Genomic DNA, 22263 nt, shown 5'->3' with positions numbered 1-22263 from the left:
CAGACCAGGCCGAAATGCCCCGGGAGGAAGAGAGTCTGTCTCTCCATCCAGGACAGCCAGTTACTAGGTGCTTGGGGATTCAGCTGGTTAGGAAGTTCTTGCTCTGACTGAGAGGAATCTGCTGGTTATTCTGAAATCCTCTCCCACCACATCAGATGTGTGATTCCATGAGAAAGTTCACATTTGAGAAGCCCCTGAGGAAAGAAATACAGAGGTGCCTAAGTCCTGCTCCATCCAGCCTAAAGCATTCTGTGATTCTATGATTCTATGATCCTATGTTGATTGGCATCTCATTTCTTAGCTATTTTGCTTTGGGTACCCTTTTCTAGAAATCCAATTCTCTGCACAGGCTCTTGGGGAAACCTGTCTATAGCAAAAACGTCTAACAAGCCAGATTCTCTGATGCTGACCCTAAATACTATGTTTTTGCAAAGGTTGCTCATAAGCTTTCTTATCTTCTCTCCATGTGGCTCATTGCAAAAGGGAGGGGCTTTCTCTTTGGTTTTATGAAAATGCCTCTCTGATTTGCAAGTAAAACTATCAAGAAAATAAGACTAAAATAAAGTCTGACACATTGTGTCTGACAAAACCCCTTAAATACATCATGATTTTGCAATACTTCGACCAGAAACAGATTGTAAATTCTTACAGTGAAACTGCTATTATATGGGCAGAATATTGCCTAAAAAAGACACTGTTACTTGTGACTACTGGGAAATGCCAAGCCCTGCAGTCTGGTCTTAGTCTCCCTTTAAACACTTGTTAGGGAAAATGTGTAAAATTTATTAATTTATTAAGTATAATAATAGCAGTAATATTATACTTCAGTGAAGGTTATTTTGCATAACTTGAAAATATTTGCAGAAGGCTCAACATTTGCTGTCTTAATAAGGATGTATTTTCACAGTAACAATTAGCAGTTTTATGGTGTCTGCTGTAGTAAGTGCGACAGTGGTAAGGGTCGTCTCGCCACGTTTTTCAGTGCAGAAGGTAGTGTGTAGAGCCATCACCTTGGCTGGGGTCAGTCTCAGGGTGTTGGCTGAATAGCTTAGAGCTCAGCTGTGAGAAGTGGACAAGCAGTGTGACAGTTTCCATGCTAATGTGCCTGCAGGAGTTTTCACAGGGGAAACAGGGCACTGGTGAGAGTAGCAGAATAAATGAAAGTGTGAAAGCAACTGCAGTCAAATGTTGCACCCAAGCAGTCGGTGACCTGGCATGCTGGTTGGAAATAGGTTGGGTTACCTGTCAACATGGCATTTTCTTTCTGTGGCTAGGGAAAAATGTCATCTGAGGATAAAACCTAAGGAACACAGACAGTTGTTATACAGACTTGATCCTCTAAACTCTTATCATAGCAAATATATAGACTCTGTTTTGACTTTCGTATTTTCTTTGCTTGGGAACCACTATCTCAGAGTCTTATGCCTGCCTAAGTTCTAATGCTTCCCCTTGGTTTTTATATGGGCATTGAAGACTTGTGGTTGTGGAGCAACCTTATTTGATTTTACCTGTTCCAAATTAGTTCATGTATTATGATGTAAATCTCTTAGTATTTCCTGAAATATTGATTGCTTGAGTGTAAATCACTTTTACAGCTGGTATTTCTGTTGCCAGGCAAGCCTCCATGCTCTGTGAAACTTTCATGAGCAGAGGGCTGCACGGTTCATATCGTTTCCCTTACTCCATGTGCTGTCTTAGGAACGGTCCTGCTGGCTTCAGGAGCATAAAAATCAAAATAAGAGTAAGTTGCCTTCAGATGGAGATCTTGCAGCCAAGAAGTTGACTCAGTTGCTTAACTTTAACGTACCTTGCTATGTCACTGCACAGTTTTGGCAAGGCAGCTTTATGCAACTTTGTTAGAAAATACTTCCCTTCTCGCTTTTTTTTGTCTGTTTCTCTGCTAGTTTAGAACTGAAGCCAAGCTCTTGGAAATCAATTTTATCTAAGCAAGGATTAAGAAAAAATATTGAATTCCTGACCTCCTTCAGTTTTGAGGAAAAAATTACAGTTCTTACAATACATCGCATATAAGCTATGCAGTTGAGCTCAGAGCCTGAACTTTCCTCAAATTTCAGTGTTTGTGCTATTTTGGACAATTATTTAGACCTTCTCATTTAAAGTCTGCTAAACAATTTTTATTTTGAGGATACCTTTTCCCCAGGAAATCCTGCAGTGCTGAAGCTGAAGCCATCCCCTGCTTGGGGGTCTGAGGCCCTGGGACACAGGCCCACCTTTAATGCTTAGCTCCAGCTGGCACTAGTGGATGGGATACACAGAAATGTCCCATGACTTTTGAAAACAGGATTTCCTCTAGTTAAAAACACATTATGAATTCTCTGAAAGGAAAAAAAATATTATAGCATTGCTGATTTTCATTATAGCTGTCACTGTCACCATTTGTTACGAGTAACATTTAGTCTGAATTCTGGCATTTTTAACTGAATAACTGTGAGTATTGTGTCCTTATTTTAACAGAGATGGATTGCAAAGAATCTGCCTGCAATGTTTCTGGCTCATACTTTCTTTAAAAACAGAACCAACATGATGACCTGCAAATATTTTCCTTACTTTCGTGCTATTTACTGCAGCATTCTCCTCTGCATTGAGGACATACTTCTTCATTCAGGGCTGAAAATAATATTGGTATTAGTCCTAGGTTCTCAAATACAAAAGCCATGAGGGGAAAAAGATGGAACCATTTTCACGAATATCAGACCAGCCCAGAGACAGCTCTTCTTGAAAAACTATGTAAGGAGACTTCATATGTCTGTCCATGTAGAAAACAGACTAGCCGTTTGTTTTTTTGTGGTTTTTTTGGTTTTTTTTTCCACAAAAATATCTATGCCTCTGGTATAACAGAGCATTCATCACTGCCCTTTATCTAAAGAAGCCAATCCATTGAAATTGTTTGGAGCCAATTTTCTGGAGTTCCATCTGAATCTCAGTACGTGTCCGCGTACCTCAGTAACTCACCTGCTGACAGAGCGGTATGTGTGTCTAAATGGACAGGCCTAGCACCAGAAATTTTAATACAACAGTGACAATGAAGGTACAGTGCAAACTAATTCTGACATTCATTTCTAAAGCTGTGATTTTATTCAGTCATAAATGAGCTTGTACAAGTATTAATTTGAAGTCATTTTTATTTCTCGTCTGCTGGCTAAAGCTTGCAAACAATAGGGTAAAGGTCTTTCTATACTGCTACAAATAAGTAAACAATCTTTTCTGCCAAGAAGACTACAGTGTAAACACAGAGTCAGGGAATAATTTTTGACTAATTCGTCCTGCATATGGATACTTGGAAACTACAGGTGCTACACAACGATCTCTATCTATGAATATTTCCCAAAGGAAAAGAGAACTTCATCTGTACCTAGTTTACAATAAATCATTGCTGTGGACTGCTGTTAGCCCACATCAGAGAAACACCGCAGGCAGGGTGAGGTGTAGTCAGTCTGGCTCAGCATTAGGAGCACAATCCCCATGTGAGGGCAAAGCAAGGCAAATTCAGAAGTTGGGAAGAGGACATGAAGAGGATATGGGAGAGAATGAAAGCCCCAATCTATCAGAAAGCAGCTGCAAGAGCTTCCCTAAATACACCTGCTGTTCTCTGATGAGGCTGCAAACTTATCTACCCCATGGCCAGCTAAGCCAGCCTTATTTGTCCATTTAAAGCTTAGAAGGAGCTAAAGGGGAACTGGATTGAAGCTTGGATTGAAGTCTGACATGTAGACTTAAAAGCCAAATTGTTTACTTCCCTACTTTTCCTTTGCTCTGCCTCACACTGTGGCACAGCAATAGGAGCAGCCTGACACATAGGTCCCGGTTCTGGCTCTCAAACAGGGAGTAATAACTTCTCTGATGCCCATGCTTGCCTGATTATTTTCTTTTCACTCCAGATCTCTCTCCTGTGCTGTTGTCATTACTGTATATCTCTAGACATAGAGATAATTCATCTTTCCCATTTTCTTTACAATATCTCCACAAGAACCATTCCCCTTTCTGACTTACTGCTGTCACTTTTGAACACCGCCATCTCCTTGTCGTCACTGGACAATCCCCCTTGTCTATTTATTCTACCAAAAATTACCCTGCTCTCCAGTTCCCATAATTTCTCCATAACTCTTTCCCTGCCATTGCTTCTTTCTTCCTCCCCCCAGTTCTACTGACTCTGTGCTCCCGCCTGTTCCTGGGGCCCTTTTCCTTCTCTTCCATTATCCTGTACATACCACCAACCCTTAGTCTGGGGATAGAGGGAATGCAAGGGAAACAAGGCTGCGAAATGAACTCTTTCTCTCTCTCTCTGTATTTACATTGGTTTCCAGCTCATTCTACGAACAGGCATATGGTGTGAATCTAAACTGTCCAACACATTAGTGAGGGGGAAATAGCACCCAGAGGATTATTACAACATTTTACCTGGCAGATGCCACCATATTTATTGGTATGAAAACTTCCTCCCTTCATACCAGCCACTGAAACCTCCCTCCGTGACGTTCTCGCGAATTTAGACAGAGGTCTACTAAAATATTTTGTTAAAGTCAGTAAGTTTTACTGTGGTTCAAGTTGACATTCTTTATTCAGGAAAAGTTATCACTAAGGTCAATAGAATTTTAGGGTAATGAATGATGTGTTTATTGTATTTGGCTAGTTGAACACATATTACATTTTTATGATTAATTTTGGTGGGCTACATATACATATGTATACATACGTACATATATGTATACATAAGTATATATACACACACATATACGTACGTATGTATATATATGTATATTTGATTTTGATCTCCAAAACCTCTATTTTATATCAAATATTCCTAAAGAGAACACTTAAAATCAATACTGACACATCAAAATACTAAGAAGCAGGATGAAAGTAAAGAAAAGTATTACTTGAATTAATTAATTAATTAACAGATAATCCTGAAATGTGTAAGAATGTCAAGCCAAATCTGGAAAGCTTTTATAAAAAACGGCAGGAGTTATTTGGAAAAAAAAAAAATCAAAGTTTCCTTATTTGTCTTTTAAAAAGAATTTTTTGAATTAGGTTTCCTACAATTTTAATTAAATAACCAGAGCCATTATAAATAAGAAGAAAAAGGGTCAAAGAATATTTAAAAATCATCCTTTGGAAGGGCAAAAGCTTTCTGTTTGGTTTTACTTTCACAGAGAAAAACTACGTTCAATTCAGTCAAGCACTGCATTTTCAAAAATTTTGTGGTTCTGGCTTAATTCCACAAAAGAGAAAAACTTCAAAGTTAAGGATGAAGCCTCCAATATTTGGTCACAACATGACACAGTTGGGTAGAATTAAGGATGGTAACCCGTTGTGATAGACAGTGGGGAGGGGGTGATCGCTGACCCGGGACTGCCTTTCTTTTCCTGATTGAATCAGGACAAATCCCAAGCATAGTTGGATCATTTTTTTTTTGCTATTATGATAATATGTGTTTGCTTTCTATTCTGGAAGCAAATAAATTCTAGAATGTCTGCACATGTGAAGTGGTAATAGAATATTTTATACCTCTGAGGTAACTACGAAATTTGACTCGCCTTTCCTGGTGACCTGCTTCTTTGTGCCCACAGGTCCTTGCAAGCACCCTTTTTTTCTGCTGGCTGACACTGGAACATGATGATAATATCCAGTGACATGCGATACAGTAATATGTTGTTCTACCTCTAATGGGATCGGTATATGACAAAAAGCAAGGTCCACATATAGAAACATCTTTATCCAGAGGTAAGAGAAGAAACCTACAGAGAGGATGACTTTCCCTTGGTCGAGGAGGACTGTGTGAGGGATCGCTTAAGCAATCTGGACGCCCACAAATCCATGGGCCCCGATGGAATGCACCCACGAGTGCTGAGGGAGCTGGCGGATGTCATTGCTGAGCCACTCTCCATCATCTTTGAGAGGTCCTGGAGGACAGGAGTGGTGCCTGAGGACTGGAGAAAGGCCAATGTCACTCCAATCGTCAAAAAGGGCAAGAAGGAGGACCCAGGGAACTACAGGCTGGTCAGCCTCACCTCCATCCTGGGAAAGGTGATGGAACAGCTTATCCTGGAGGTCATCAACAAGCAAGTGGAGGAAAAGAAGGTTATCAGGAGTAGTCAGCACGGATTCATCAATGGGAAATCATGCTTGGCCAATCTGATAGCTTTCTACGATGACATGACTGGCTGGGTAGATGAGCGGAGAGCCATGGATGTTGTCTACCTAGACTTCAGCAAGGCTTTCGACATGGTCTCCCATAACATCCTCCTAGTGAAGCTCAGGAAGTGTGGGCTGGATGAGTGGTCAGTGAGGTGGAATGAGAACTGGCTGAATGGCAGAACTCAGAGGGTTGTCATCAGCGGCGCTGAGTCTAGTTGGAGGCCGGTGACTAGTGGTGTCCCCCAGGGGTCAGTACTGGGCCCAGTCTTGTTTAACTTCTTCATCAACGACCTGGATGAAGAGTTAGAAGCAAGTTTGCTGATAACACAAAACTGAGAGGAGTGATGGATACACCAGATGGATACACCAGAAGGCTGTGCTGCCATTCAGCGAGACCTGGACAGGCTGGAAAGTTGGGCGCAGAGGAACCTGATGAGGTTCAACAAGGGCAAATGCAGGGTCCTGCACCTGGGGAGGAACAACCTCATGCACCAGTACAGGCTCGGGGTGAACCTGCTGGAGAGCAGCTCTGCGGAGAGGGACCTGGGTGTGCTGGTGGATGACAAGTTGACCATGAGCCAGCAGTGTGCCCTGGCTGCCAAGAAGGCCAATGGCATCCTGGGGTGCATTAGGAGGAGTGTGGCCAGCAGGTCGAGGGAGGTTCTTCTTCCCCTCTACACTGCCCTAGTGAGGCCCCATCTGGAGTATTCTGTCCAGTTCTGGGCTCCCCAGTTCAAGAAAGATGAGGAGCTACTGGAGAGAGTCCTAAGGAGGGCTACAAGGATGGTGAGGGGACTGGAACATCTCTCCTACGAGGAGAGGCTGAGGGAGCTGGACTTGTTTAGCCTGAAGAAGAGAAGGCTGTGAGGAGACCTTGTAAATGCTTATAAATATCTGAAGGGTGGGTGTCAGGAGGATGGGGCCAGACTCTTTTCAGTGGTGCCCAGGGACAGGACAAGGGGCAACGGGCACAAACTGAGGCACAGGAAGTTCCATCTGAACATGAGGAAGAACTTCTTCACTTTGAGGGTGACAGAGCACTGGCACAGGCTGCCCAGGGAGGTTGTGGAGTCTCCTTCTCTGGAGATATTCTAGACCCACCTGGACAATGTCCTCTGCAGCCTGCTGTAGGTGACCCTGCTTCGGTGGGAGGGTTGGACTGGATGACCCACAGAGGTCCCTTCCAACCCCTAACATTCTGTGATTCTGTGATTCTGTAATAAATCCATTGGTAGAGCTTGGGAAAGTGGGCAATGTTTTGGGCTCGGAGCCAGTGACATTTTCTGTAACATGGCAGGTGAATGGATATGCAGAAAAGACTGTTTGGGGGGAAAAAAATCACACATGTTGCTACTTCTTATAGGGTAAAAATTTCCCATCTCCATCTTTTCCTTAATGTGAAAATTGGATTTTGTGAGAGTACTTGCTCCACAAAAAAGTGTCTGCTTGCTGTACAAAATTAGAGTTATTCATGAGAAAGTTGGACACCTGCAAGCCAAATACTTCTGGCTGAAAGCATTGATTTGGAGTGCTGCCATCGCACCTCTCGGGAGGATGGCAGTTTGGTGCTTCATCTCCATGCTCTCTGCGAGGGGGCTCACAGCTGCAACATCTCTGCTGCCTTACGTGGCCGAGTTCGAGCGGAGACAGGAGCTCCTGCAGCCAAATGGCTGCAGCACACGACAGCAATGCTGCCTGTGAAGTGGAGTGTGGACGTGGGCTAACTTCTCCCCCACTCCTCCCGCCAGGCCAGTGCCAGAGCACAAGCAAGCTGGGGCAGGAGGGATGCTCAGGGAGCTTGGGCTGACAACGAGCTCCAGGATCGGGCTGAGCAGGACGCTGGTTCTGACACAGCGCCATACAGACTAGCGATGTCTTCAGGTGCCTAACGCTCCCATTTGCACGGCTAGAGAAAGTGTTTCTGACTGGTGCTCCAAATGAAAAATAAATCAATATGCGCAAATAGTTTTTGGAAAGTGATGGGCCTGACTCTGCTCTGTTAAAACTCAAAGAGGCATTAATTGGGCAGATCACCTAGAACTGAAGCTTGGTAATGCATGAATTTTTAGTCAATGGTTCTGTCTAACAACGTCTTGTTTTTCAGAATTGTTTCTTGGCTTTGGTCAAATTAAGCTTTTAAAAAATGTTGATAAAAAAAATAATCAGGAAAAGTATCACTTTTGTTCAATCCAACATATTTCGTTCAGCTCCAAAGGAACAGCTTCATTTTTGGTCTTGGGCTGTTTCACACGTTTTAAAGGTTTTTCTTTTCAAATTTAGGCCAATTTTAAAATGGACAGCTAAAAAGCCTTGTTTTGAAAGTTTTTGGAAGTGTTTTGGCAGTTCTAGAATGAAACACTCCATTTTGAAAATAGTAAAATGAACTGTTTTGGCATTTTGATTTTTTTCTCTGCATTGTTTCATCTGGGACTATTTGCTAAATTTCATTCAAATTCAGGAAGGGTCTCACTCCCTCTGAAATTCGTTTGTGTGCTATATTTATTATTCGTTAGAAAGCAGTGATTCATTAAGCTCTGCATCAGTTCAACCTTAAATAATGGGAGAGAATGCTTAATAGGTAATTGATCCTATACAGCTACATTTCTCACTCTCCTCATAATTGCTGCCCTAATGGAGACCACCCAGCTGCGTGGAGCTGCTGCAGGACAGCGGCAGCCTTCCCTCCTCTGGGAGAAGAGGGGGCAGACAGACCCCAGCACCCTGAGCTGTGCTGCTTCCTCCTCTCCATCCAGCAGGACAGTCTTCCTCCTCCTGAGTGCCCATGTAAATCTTAACGGCTTGCACCAGGGTTTCTGTGGCCTTTTGCTAAGCTCTGCCTTTCTGCCACTGCCCATGTTGCTGCTCCTGCCACTGAAGGAAGGGCCTTTGCTGTTCTTGTTTGTATATGCAGTCATTGCACTTCTTATGTTTTATTGCCTTTCTTATTTCTTTCCTTTTTCCCATTAATGAAGATTGGGTTAAGTATACTTCAACTGGTTTAAATATTTCTAAAAGCCATTCACCTGCATTTGAATTAAACAGCTAGCACTCCAACATTTTTGTCTTTTCTGCCTGCTCAGCTTCACCAGGGTTATTCACAGCTTGCACTTTACTAAGGTCATTGGTGTCACCGTTACACATTTCCTGTATTACGTGAGGATCGGGTTCCAGTAGTTAACAAGTCAAAAAATATTTCTGGGGGTGGGAGAGGAACTAGGTAGATAAGTGTGTTCCACTTGTCCACTTTATTTCTAGAATTGCTGCCTTCTTCCACATGAGAAATAATTGTGATCAAACACAGCTCTGAAATGTGGTCCACCAAATCACACAGAAACGCTTCTGCAGTCTGCACTCTGCATGTTCCAGTCCACCTAGGCCAAAGTGTGATGGGACCTCAACTGCTGGCCACTGCTCAGTGCCTGGACTCTCAATAGTGTCTGGGCCAAAATTTGCACCACTGTAATTGGGAATAGCTCCAATAAAATCAGCATCTCCACATTTATCCTTTTGAAATTCAAAGCCAGATTTGACCCACTATGTGGACAGAGTCCATCTGAAAGCTAGGGACCAGAGTCAGCTCTGACTTACGTGAGAGTAGACGAGAATTAACTCTATTGCAGTTAATCAGGCTCAGTCCTCACGTGTCTCAAACTGATATAACTGTTCTGACCTCAGTGGAATTGATCCTAATTTATGCCGCTGTAACTGAGATTGCAGCGTGCATTGTTTAAATTCTGTTGGGTGCGCCTTCTTCCAGGACGGAAACTATTTTCAAACTATAGCAGCCTCTTTCCTAACATTGAGGCTTGCCATATCTGAAATTTTTGGTGGGGCAGGGGTGTGGAGAAAAGGATATTAAGCCAACTTTGTGATTAGTGCTACCTTGTATACTTTTAGTCCTGCGGTGTTCTGCTAAATTATCAGTGCCTAATTAGGGGACTAGAAGACTCCTCTCATCCTAATACAGAGAATGTGTTCCAAGATTACCCAAAAGGAGGGAGGAGGTAACTTTAGGAAATTCAAAATGTCAATTGGTGGTGATTCTCTGCAGGCCTTTTTTCGTGTATGGGCTTTCCTGTTAATTGATTTTTCTTGCCTTTGCAGCTTCTGTTTTTTCCAGCTTTACATATTATGTGTCTGAAGCATATGATGAATGGGATGCTGTGCAGCTGAAAGATCACACGTCTCAAATGGCTCACTTGGCGTTCTCCTACTGAACTGACTGGCTGAGTTGCAGCTCTCTGACAAGGGGAAAGGTTGCTTTTCTCTCAGAACACTGTAAGTCTTAAATGCAACATAAAGAAGCCTTCATCTAGCAAGATATTATACACATATATATATATGAGAGTGTGTCTATATATATACACACATATATGTGCACGTCTATATATATTTTTGGAGTAAAAAGCAACTCTGTCTTCCTTTGCTTGCACTGGAAATGTTCAGTTTGTCAGGCTGACTTTTTCCCCTGTTAGCAATGAAATCTGGCCAGGAGTCCCAGCACGCCACAAGAAATCAAGCCGTGACCACATTAAGCATGAATGGCAGGGCAAGGTTAGAGCATGTAACACTATGCTGTGGCGACCTGTTACAGAGTTAGAGGCTGGGAGCTGTGAGGCTGCATCACATAACTGTTGCAAGTGAAGCACAAAGTGAAGCTCAAAAGTGCTTTGGCTGTTTACTCTTTCAAGAGGCATTTAGTGAGGATTTGAAAGCTTATTTTGAAAACTTCAGCTGCAGGGCTGGTAGCCAACCTTCCAGAATCAAACCAGAATATTTCTCGGTTTTACCTACAAGTACACTCATGGCATATTCCTACTTCTTCTACAATGATTTGAAAAGATTTTCTAAGATCTCATGTACAAAGAGACTGCTGAAAACAGGCTGTCAAAGGCAGAGATGTTCAGCTACAGTGAAATAATGCACTGTATCACCTAACCAGTAGCAGCAGTAGGTTGGTGGATCTCTCCTATGATCAGCCCCAGAGTTCTTCTACTCAGCAGGAAGGTAGGTATTCTCCTAGTGAAGAAAAAAGAGAGATGCCAGGAAATTGTTTACACCACCTATGAACTTTAGTCCCTAAATCTTTATTTTGGCTCTTGAAATACTGAATTAAATGCAAATGGGGGAAAAAAAAAAGAAATTTTTGATTTTGAGGCTTTCTTATTCATTTGCCTTTGCTTTTTTTTTAGTAGTTTTTAATTTCACTTACTTACTAGACCCAGTAGCCCAAGAGGTAGCACCATTTTAGTGTAGCTCTGAAAGGAATTTGTGTCGGTATTGTAAGGCAGGGTAGGGAAGATCCTGGTATTTAAATAGACACAAGGCACAGTACATGAATCACCTTCCAGGATCACACTAAAGCACAGTATGAACCTTGTGTTGTGGAGTGGCTTACTTGGAGAGCATAATGCAAACCTTCAAGACAACAGAACCAGGGCTACAAAAGATCTCCAGCGTCCCACCCTTTTACAGCAGCAAATAGGTGCTAGTGATGATCATGCACCTACACCAGCTTTGCCTTGGTCTAAGACTGCACACCTTTGTGTGGTATCACTTGTGAGTTACCTTTCTGTGAGGAGAGGCCAATCCAGCTTTCTCAAACTTCAGGCAATTGGGAAATATTTCAAATTTTGTTGAGGATATCACTGAAGCCAACAAAAACCCCCACTTTTTGGTATTTGTAAGGTCTGGCTCACACATCACGGGTAAGGTCTAAGTATAATTAGGATTTAGGTGTTTAAAAGGTCAGTACTAGAGCCTTGCTTAATACTGTAATCCAGAGCTGTACGCTGGGCATAGGTATCAGATCACTGCAGCAGCACACTGACCAGGGAAGTGCCTCAGTTCAGCAGACTCCTTAGAGAGCCTTGTATTGTCCCAACAGGAATACTGCCTCTTCATAGGGTGCAGCGCAGCAGGGAATTACTGAATGCCAGTCCTTGCAAGAATTTCTAAATTAGCAGGTGTTTGGAGTATTTTCTGCATCCCAGAAAGCTTAAGATGCTGAGGACACACAAGGTCATTTAAGAGCTGCCCCAGCACAGGTCCAGCCTCATCTGCTTCATTTCTGACTGACACTAGTCCAGCCTTAATTAGAATCTCTGTGTTGGAGCACTTCCATAGTTTCCCCAAAAGCAAGCTGTGTCTGAGCTGGTTCTTAGAATTAGGAAGCTTTTCCTAATGTCCAGTATGAGCCTTTCTTGCTGCCAATTATGTGGGTCTCACTTTTCTTCTTATCTGCTAAGCACATTTCTTCATTTTTTACCAGCCTGTTCTGCATGTGCAGACTGTTATCCCAGTCATCTCTTCTGCACACTAATTATCTCCAATTATTCAATTCACTTTTTGAGTTGTATTTTCTAGATTTTTGGTTCTTCTCAGCGCCTTTATCTAACAGCACTCTCTCCTGTCACAACAACTTGCTGGAAGTCATGGGCTCATCACTGGACCTGATACTTACACTGTAGCCTTACTAGTGCCCAGTACCTTGTCATACGGCTGATTCATGGTCCTTTCAGTCCCTCTGGCAGGACTGCTTTCACCAGGGAGACCAATGTCTGGTTTCAACATTTGATTAAAAGCAAAGAGGATGAACTGATGCTAAGAGAAGCCAGACGTTCAGCTGGCATAAATTGATGCAGCGTCTTAATGTCTATAAACAATACTGCCTTACATTATCTGAGCATGGTGAACCTACCAGGTTTACAAATGCCCTGGCATTAAAACATCCAAGCCTCCTCATCTGTTTCACTACAAGTGCTGCTTCTGCCAACTGCGTCTGTGTCTAAATCTAAACCTGCTTCACAGTCGTGATGGACATAAACCCCTGGTGTATGAATGGTTCATGCTTGCATAATTACTACCAGTTGTTTAACCAGAAGCAATTGCTGCACAAAGTATTAAAATAATATCACATCCAAATACGGATGTATTTTTTGATTTATGGATACTAGTGTTTAAAACTCAGTAATCAAAAGATTTATTTCAATTCTATCAAAATATACGAGCAGTGCGTTATATTCAAAATATCACCAGCTCTGATCAACTCTATAATGATCATAAAGTTATCCCAATTAAAAACATAATTTAACTTTTTCAGACTGCATAATTTATTTCACACATATAACAACTGAAATTTAACTAATGTAACCTGAGTAAATAGTGGTAACAGTATCTTCAGAAGTAAAAATGTTTCAACAATCAAATCTTATCTTTTTCCTTTCTTACCATTCTTTGATGGATTGTTATTCTAATCCCACATTTTCACATTTCCTGGTCTTTTGGGTTGTACTTGACTGTGGGGAAAGAGAATGAGTTTTTTTATAGCTGAAAATCTTTAGTTGATAAATCATATTATTCCATTTTAAATTGTTCTTATTTTATCCATCGTGGCCCTCAGACTTGTTGCTGCATGTTTTTGTCTATGCCCTGGTCATATGTTCATTTAGTTCATTGTACAGCAGAAATAGCGCATTATGTTCATGGAATTGAAAGATTTAAGCTTTTGATACCACTATAGTCTAATTTATGATAGTGTAACTTAGTTGTAGGCCCAGCTGAAGCCTTTCAAACTGGAATGGATCAAATAGTCATTATTCTTACTATAGTATGTTTTACTAAAATCAGGAAACACCCTTTTCTGTTACTATTATTTAATATTTATATAGCAGTAGCATTAAGAAGTAGAGCTCCACTGTTTTGATGATTATACTGCCTTGTTTAGGTGTATTGGTAAATCCCCTACCTTGGCATGCTGATGAGAAAAGACAACCGGGATAGATAATTACTCACAATGGAGATTATAGGGCTTAAAATTTGGTTCCTGTCTGAAAGCTGGCAGACTAGATCATTCCATGTCATCAAAACAAACTGATAGGAAATTGCATTGATTACTGTAACTGCTACGTAGTCTCTCCTACTGCTATACCCAAAGTCCTTCAGTAGAATCACTCTTCTGAACACTGTTACAACACTTGCTGTTTGCACTGGCTTTGTTAACAATGCACAATGCAAGAAAACAGTGCTGTAGGTGTCTTTCAGTGGTTAGCATTTACTCAACTGCGCGTAGCTTCTGAAGCTCACATCTCACTGTGTTGAGTGGTCTGAGGAAAGACTGGCAAAATAGATTTTTTACATTTTTGTTGTTGAAAGGGGCCATTATGCTTAAATGGAGACAGTTTACAGGATTGGGCTATCATCAGAGCAGCAACTCATGACTTGCATTATGTTATATTGACAATGTCTTGGCAAATGAGAGGCTGACAAATTGTTTTGCAATGAAAGCATAAACTATACAGAATATTGTGGAATGCAGATAATATAAGGAGACACCCTCCAGTCTCCAAGGACTTGCATTTTTCTATCGCTTACAATATTTTTTCTAATTTCCGTGCTGATGCAGTATTTCATCTGGGGAAGTTTTTTTTTTCCTTCTGCCTCATACAAAGCACCCAGCAATACTTTGAGACTTACACTACTTGTGCTGGTCAAGTGAAGTTAAGAAAATGCAGACTGTTGTGTTACAGAGGCTAGAAGCTTTCTTAGAGATGAACCTCAAAGACTGAAAGGATCACCCTGCAAAAAGAACTGCATGGTAGGTATTCAAAGAGGAAATGTCAAGGAAGATTCAGGTTAGACTTTACGTAAAAGTCTCCAGAAGTGAAGATGGATACATTTTATCAGGGAAGTTGTGGAATGACCACTGTGATCTTAACCAAAAAAAAACAAACAAAAAACAAAAAAACCCCACAAAAACCCACAATCATCATTAAGCTAAAAACAAAGACAACATGGAGATTTGACTCTTCGCTGAGATGCACCAGAAGACTTCTCACAGCCCCTTCCAATTATGATTTCGAGGTCAGGTCTTGAACTGGTGCTGAATTCCTCGCATTTGTGTGGACTATGCAGGGCTGTTCATTGGTACTGATTTGTGCTTACTTCCCTTTGGTAGGAGTGGGGCTTGAACTACTTGACAATCCTGATACTCAGCAATGCCCTGTCAATCTTGTGTTTATTAAAATTTCAGACAAAGTAATGCCTTTCAAATACACTTAGAGACAGATTACTAAAAAACATTATTAGATGTTGCCAAATTTCAAAGTTCAGCTATTCTGGAACGATGTGTTTACAGAGAGTAAGCGTGTGGCACCAGTTTACTGTGCAGAGAAAGATTATTTTTTTCAACTTCTGTCTTTCAAAAACAAGCAGAGAACAGGAAATATAATTTTTCTTTAGCTTGGAACAAGCAGCAATTGAATAAGCTTTCCACTAAGATAACATAAGGAAATCTCTGATTCCAAAGAGAAAACAGATCTAGAAAGGTATGAATTAGTGAAAAGGGAGATACAGATGAAAATAACCTTGTAAGTAAATGTCATAACATAAAACACAGTAACATAATATTATTCTTTCTGTCATATTTTTATAAACTAACAAAGCCTTATTACCTATTTCTGCGGCCCACCCTTTTATTGGTTCTTCTGTATTCCCTGCTGCAATAAGCAGTCATCCAAAATACCTGGGGGACTGGCCTCTCCCAAGACACCCACTGTGGGTTATTCCCTAAATTCTGACTTCTACTGTTTTAATCACACAAAGAATTCTTTGTTTTGACATGGAAATTCTTATCACTCTAAAAATGAATTACGGTATTCATTCAATCATAAAATGACATTATGAAAGCAGCTCTTTTGCTGATGTGGTGACTATAGAGCTACTTGACATTATTGTGGTAACACAATTTGACCGGATATGCATTTTGACATCCAGGAAACAGGGACACTGATGGAAACTGATGGACCCAATGTCAAAAGAAGAAAAACTGGCTGCAGGAGGACATCCAGAAAAAAAAAAAACAACCCTTTCCCAAAGGGCAAAGTCAATAAGCAGAGGACTGAAAAAACAGAAAAAAAAGGCAAAGACAAACCAATTTTTATATTTCTTTTTTATGAAAATAACAAAGAGCTATTGATGGGAACTTTAGAGCTCAGTAGATGCAGGATGAGGAGTAGTTAGTTTTAAACTGAGTAGTTGACATTCACTATTCATGTTTCTGTATCTATCACAGCCTTCAGGAATAAATGTTTTGATAATGTGAAGTACCTCATTATTAAGCATCCTTTATGTTGTTCATATTTTTAGGCTTTTTCTGAATTTCGACCATAAACGTGTTCCAGAATAATGTGAACAAATTGCCATCCTCAGGTAGGCTAGCATTTGTAGATATTTTTTGTTCTGGACATATCATTGCAGAAGCCAAGACCTTTTCTTACTTCCCTCAAGAGCCTTTGTAAACACTTCTGCTTTCACATTCATGAAGTTTACTTCTATATAATCTCCCAAATCTCCAAGATAAAAAAAAAGAAAAATCTGGTTTTGGAATCAGCCAGCAACATACCCTTTCACATATTTTTTCTATTCCAAACTGAGCATTTGTATGTATCACAGATTAGTCACTTTTCCCTGTCATTGAGTGATAATATGTCATAGGGAAAGGACTTATGACAGGGCTTAAGGCAATACGCTGTTAAATAATGCAGTGCCAAGAATTCAGTATTAGCACAGTCAACAAACTTCTCTTCTCCAAGCAAATGATAACATTTACATATTTTGCTACCTGCTGACATCATGTGTGCTTTTGCACTGAGTCCAGTATCTGAGTACTTCTAAAGCCAGTCAGAAATACTTCATTATTCTGATATTTTTGAGCAGTCTGTGAAGTCCCTGAGCAGCAGATTTTGGAAGCTGGGAGAGTGGTGTAGCTAACATCATTATATACTTACTGTTCTCTTATATCCTTCTGTAGGCAGCTACTGTTGGCCACTGTTGGCCACTGTTGGATGTAGCATACGTATTGGCAACACAGACCTTTGGCTTGCTCTACAATGGCAATTCCTATTCTATGAAAAAAACTCTGCAAACAAAACCCAATCAGTCATCAAAAATGCTCAATAACGAGAAACAATTTTGTTAGCAAGAGATCCTGAAATCAAAATACTGAAAATCAACAAAAAAGGAAAAAAGAAGTTTTTGTCAAAGTGACTTGGCTCCATTTTCCTTAGTTCTTGGCTAGAACATTTCCATTGATAGAGTTGCTAAGTGCATTCTATTTACAAATATAAACACTTGATTTTTATCAGCAAAAATGCATCAGCACACTTGAACAGTGTCAATGATGACATAATTACACTCACAATTTCCTCTCTGTAATGATTTTTAAATGTCAGCAGTCATTTTTTGTCTAATTGTAGCCTGCATGTCAGCACTTCCTCTTAAAACAGCATGTTCCTCTCTGCTGGAATTTCACACCTCTCCACTCACTCCCTCACTTCACCAGTGAAGATAATGAAGATGATATAGGGCTCCAGGATATTTTCACTCCTGTGCTGTTTTACCATTTAACATCAAGCAGGCAGAATAAGGACTATTTTTTTTTAAATTACAGAGTTTGGTCAGTTAGGCTCTAAATAATTATTTGATTTTAATGAACAAATCAAAAAGTAGTCTGCGTTCTTCTGGCCCCCTGCTGATGCATTGCTAATAATCTGTTTAAAAACGTGGGCTCGTGACAAAAATATTCTCACACGTCTGTACTGTAAACTTACTCACTAGAGGAGAAGGCTTACCCTGCAATGCCAGACCGTCTCTTGATCCATTCGGTGTTTAACATGGTGCTAAAGCAGGTGACCCTTTCTCTGCAAAGGCAGCCTGTTTAGAGATGTTCTCACTACTGTCACATGCTATGACCTAGAAAGTGACTTTTGAAATGTTATTTTGCATGGTTCCAGGCCTCCAGAGCCCAGAGCATAACAAATAGGTGCATCTGGAGTTCATCTCAGAGCTCTCTTCCTCTTTCTATAGACCACATCATCAAGTGTATGGAAGTGTATCACTTGTGCAATGAACTGGAAGCTCTGCATTGAGGTTAGCAGCAAACATTTTCCACTCATCTGAACATACACTGGAATTGGAAACAGGGGCCAAAGAGGCCTCCTTCAATCCAATTTGCTTACAACTCATCTCCAGCTCTCTGATGGTGCTGAACTCTAGGGTTTAGGAGATAAAGCTTATAATTTACTGGCCCATTTAGTATCAAAATAGGTGAAAAGCCATAAAGAATGCACACTGTGGAAGCAAATCATGAAATAATGTTGAGATGTCTGATAAAAAAAGAACATGATTCAGTATCTCTGATTACAAATACACACACCCACACAGAGACATATCAACCCTACTTCTATGTCTGAATGGGTCCCCAAAAGACAGATAAATGAATGAATAAAGGAAAAAATTGAATAAATAATGTGCAGGTGGGAGTGTGTTTTCTAAAGCCCATGATAACATTTATTACATGTCTCTGTAATATTACCAGTGCACGTCACACACACCGAGCTGTATACGTGCACATAGGCACACGTGTGATTCTGCATATATTCATACAACACAAATGCTGACCTGGTGCTCTTTGTGGTTTATTCTGCATTTTGTGTCCTACGCTTTGAATTTACCTTTTTGACTAAATTAGTGCCTCAGAAATCTTCTGGAGCTATTGGAAAGAGCAAGATTTTTTTTAGCAATCACATCCTATGTACTTGTGAGATGTATGGGTGAGTAGAGACAATCTGAAAAGAGATGCTTCCAGGTCACCCCACTGCAGGTGGATGTCCCCTAGGACCATTTCATTAAGGAAACAAAGAGAACAAAAGAAACTAACAGCCCAGCAATAAAGAGGAAAAGAAACCAAAGTCTTTGAATACTTCTGGGAGAATATGAGTGCTGAAGCCAGAGGAAGAACTGCCATGGAGAACACAGTGGGTGCAGCTAGCTTGCCTGTGTCCACCCTTTAGAGAATAGGAGTCAAGAATTAGAAATACTGAAAGCTGAAAGACTATGCAAGAGATGAACCTAGAATACAAAGAGACACTGATGTAGAACTTTCCTTTTCCCCTAGCCTCTCCTTTCCCATTTTTATACCAAAGAGAAAAGTAGGAGATATTAAAATTAATCCTAAATTGGATGAAATAAACTCATAGGGAAGTTGGCTATTCTGAAACATTACCACAAAGCTTCCTTTCCCTACAAGCAGGCTCCACTTCTAATCACTGCACTACAAAACAGATCAACACCTCCTTGCCACCTTGCGCAGCTAAAACTAAATTGAGAAAATGGAAGGCAAGGAAAGAGCCATTCCTGGAGTCTTCTGCAGTTTCAGGTGGCTTGTTGGAGGCGGAGGAAAGGATTTCCTTAAGTCTAATAAGGTAAAGAGGCTACTTTGAAGAGCAGGTCCATCTGTTTCCATAGAAAAGCAAAAAAGACGTTTACATGTCAGTTTGACACTTTGGGTATACTTGCAGAGGGCAATGCAAATCCCACAGAGAGTTAACTGAGCTAATTCTTAATTACCCTGGCTAGAAGATTTTGAGTTTATTGCTGAGTCTTGGTACTTTGGTTCGAACCTGAAGCTTTTTAATGCACTACGAAAGGAAAACACGCCTTTCACCACCCCCACTCCCCTCCCCCCCAATATTTGAACATGACGAAATCTGCAAAAGGAAAGGGGAAATGGAGGTTTTTTCTATTTCAAGGGACCAAAAGTATTGGATTATTGATGTTACACATAGGAATTAATGTTACGTTTTACAACATTACAGTCAATAGCTTCAGAGAAATAAATGCTGCTGAGAGAATGCCACGTTGTTCATTTAGTGTCTAATGGTGGTAGGTTCAGCCTGCAGGAGCACAGAAACATTCCCTACACCAACAGAAACAGGTTTAGAGCTTTTCAGAGTAAGACTTTAATGCACTCTGCCCTTTGGCACATTATTCATGATTCAGTCGCTGCATACAGCGCATTGACTTCGGCTGCGTTTCAAGGTGGTTGATATCTCTTAGAATCATGCCAAAAGTATTTCAAGTTGGCCTCTCAGAAAATGATGCACATTAAATTAGAGACCACATCTGAAAACTTCAGTTTATTTGCTTCACATGAACTTGAATTGAACCTCTACCTTACAAAACAGGGCATATTAAAACATAAAGACAGATGAATGGTAACCATGACAACACTGCTTCCAAAAAACGTAAGTATAGCCAACATTTATATATATCGTGAGGGATAACACATTATTTTGTACACTTATTAATATCAGTTCATGCTGTGTGCATTACTTTTCATCAGCAAAACTGTACATTATGCAAGTCTCTCCAGCTATCCTATTAATTTACCTTTGATGTTTTTTTGCTACTCTGACAAGATCCATGCAAAATGACGTTAGTCAAAATGTCCCAAGTTTTAGGTTTGGGTACAATATGGTCTCAAAATACTGTCTCAGTTTTAAAAATCTTTCTTTTGGTAAAATTTGGTGCTGTACTTATAGGTTCTGTTCCATTGAGACATAATATTGCTTATAGCTTTTTCACTTTTTTTAAATTGTGACAAAAAGAGTGACATTTTTTTCACAGCTATATTTTAGGAGGAGGGCCATCTAATTTTCTAATAGCTTCTTGTATTAAATGAGACTTTACTCTACCTAGATGTCTGTTACTTTTCAGTCCTTAGACTAAAGGACCTTTCTTTAGTTTGGGGCCCTGTCAGCACTGAAGTAAAATTCTTTATGTCTCATTTTTTATAACCCATTTCACCCCAACCAGGGTGCATTTTTAATCCCCTTTTCTCTAACTTGAGAAATACAGCCCTTTCCATCACTTTGGACAGAAATATGTTTAGTTTATTTTGAAATACCCTGTCAAGGGGCATTTTCCTAAATGAGGATTTTCTAATCTTTAATTAGTATCACAAATACTTTTGCTGCCTGCACATTCCTCCAGTGAAAGGTTGTATAGCGCCAGTCACTGAATTCTGCATGTCCTGTGGGACTATGTGAGGAGCTACATACTCCCCTTTCACACAGTGAACAAAAGCCAACTGCTTTTTTTTTTTTCTTTTAGGTCTGAAATGCTAAAACTATAGGTGCAATACTGAGGGCTGAATACTGATGATCAGGGCTTCATGGGTGGTGTCAGGGTAAGGCTTGAAGTAGCTCTATAATTCATCTGCCATCTTTTCTTTTGCTAGTCCATTGCTTTTCTGGTCTCTTGTATATTTACTTAATAGTACAGATAGAAGGTTTACTATTTCTTTGGAGATGTAATGAATTGCAAATACAGCGTCCTTTCCCATAGCAAGACTAGAGCATAAATAGTTCAGGTACTATCATTCAGAAGCACTACACATATATATAATGTTCTTATGTGTTTTTATGTGTATATATAGATATATAAAATGTAGTCCACTGACAATGTGCCTTAGTCCATTAATTAGCCTGATATATGACTTTGGGATCAGCCACTTCCATTATATAGCAGATTAAAGCGATAGCTGAGGCAGCCCTAGAGTGCAAAAATCTCTACTTTTGTGCTAGTAATGCGTGTCGCTCTGAGCTCATCTGTTTCAAGCTATGTTAAAGTTTCCCTAACTAGATCTGCAGCCATACCTGTTAATCCACTCTTTGCTTTGGGAACTAGACCTGGTTTGCATGCGGTCTGTCCTCAATATCGTGCTTACAGTCTCAGAGTAATGATTTAAGTGAGGTTTACCCATCCTGCAAGGAGAAACATTAAATGTGATCTGCTGTTGAATTTGTCCTGACTTCCTCTGTCTGGAAAGCCTGGTTAGCTTCTTCCAGGCTAAAGCTAGAGTGGAAGCTAAGACAGAAGTAGTATGGATAAAAAGGGTGCCAGGATTTGACTGTAAACTGCTGCCCAAACTAGCAAAATTGTACAGCTGCTATTAAAAATGATTGCCTAAGGTTGTAAAGAGACCTCCAAAACTCGAATTTGTGCAGCTTTCCTGGTCTTAAACACAGCACTCTATTTTGTGCCTTTTCAAAAGAAAGAGCTTGAAAAAAGGAAACTTTCCTTGCCTGTTCTACTTGCCTATTCCAAGGTATGTGAGTTTAGGTTGGATTAATTCTCAGATAAAGGACTGAGATATAGACAGCAGTTGTCAGGCGTATGAGTGGCACCTGAAGTGATGACAGCATCTGCCTTTTATTGATTTTTTTTTTCAGCCTAAATCATCCTTTCCTTAGTATGTGGAAC

The 22263-nt window shown here is 40.5% G+C and overlaps 1 long non-coding RNA gene across 1 annotated transcript in view; it reads left to right on the top strand.

The window, feature by feature from the left end:
• LOC142361100 (uncharacterized) overlaps window positions 1-22263 on the top strand; it is a 249289-nt gene that overhangs the window by 219119 nt on the left and 7907 nt on the right. Inside the window, exon 4 of the long non-coding RNA XR_012763628.1 lies at window positions 10264-10437. This is a non-coding gene — a long non-coding RNA (uncharacterized LOC142361100). The remainder of the gene's footprint in view (window positions 1-10263; window positions 10438-22263) is intronic.

Source organism: Opisthocomus hoazin, chromosome 4 (genome assembly GCF_030867145.1).
Source record: "Opisthocomus hoazin isolate bOpiHoa1 chromosome 4, bOpiHoa1.hap1, whole genome shotgun sequence".
Classification (NCBI taxonomy): Eukaryota; Metazoa; Chordata; class Aves; order Opisthocomiformes; family Opisthocomidae; genus Opisthocomus; species Opisthocomus hoazin.
Note: the sequence above shows the minus strand (reverse complement) of the source record. Positions and strands in the feature narration are given on the sequence as shown.